The following is a 499-nucleotide window of genomic DNA, read 5'->3' as shown; positions in this document are numbered from 1 at the left end:
AGCCCCACATATATATATATATATATATATATATAGTCGACTAGTCTGTACAACCCCTAATATAGATAAGATAGATTTTCAGTAAATAAAGTTAACACTATTAGCCATTTTCAGGTTACACACACACACATATATATGTATATCTATCTATATCGGGTTGCACAGACTAGTCGAATTTAATGCTCTGCCATGATGCTTTAAGCTTGACATTGACTAGTTCCTATAGTGGGTGCAGCAGGATAAGAAATCTTTGAAATCCACATTTAAGCTCCGTTTCCAAACAAACTAGCATACATGTTTAACTTTTTGTGAGAAGAAAGCACCCCTACAACAACTTCTGAAAGTGAACGGTATGTGTTTTACTCGAGTTACATAAAAATGTCATTTTAACATTAGTGTAATCAAAAAGGAAAAATACAACACTGATTAGTATTTACTATGAATTCAATATTCAGTGATTCTTATTTAAGCTACAAAAGTTATTTAGGTAAGAGCAGTG

At 31.9% G+C, this 499-nt stretch overlaps 1 protein-coding gene across 2 annotated transcripts in view; it reads right to left on the bottom strand.

Annotated features, from left to right (window-relative positions):
- Window positions 1-499, bottom strand: part of LOC107698228 (paired amphipathic helix protein Sin3a-like) — a 35,159-nt gene that overhangs the window by 31,635 nt on the left and 3,025 nt on the right. The gene's annotated exons all lie outside the window — the stretch shown is intronic.

This window comes from Sinocyclocheilus anshuiensis, unplaced genomic scaffold, assembly GCF_001515605.1.
Source record: "Sinocyclocheilus anshuiensis isolate Anshui unplaced genomic scaffold, SAMN03320099.WGS_v1.1 scaffold3403, whole genome shotgun sequence".
Lineage (NCBI taxonomy): Eukaryota > Metazoa > Chordata > Actinopteri > Cypriniformes > Cyprinidae > Sinocyclocheilus > Sinocyclocheilus anshuiensis.
This window is presented reverse-complemented; position numbering and strand designations above follow the sequence as displayed.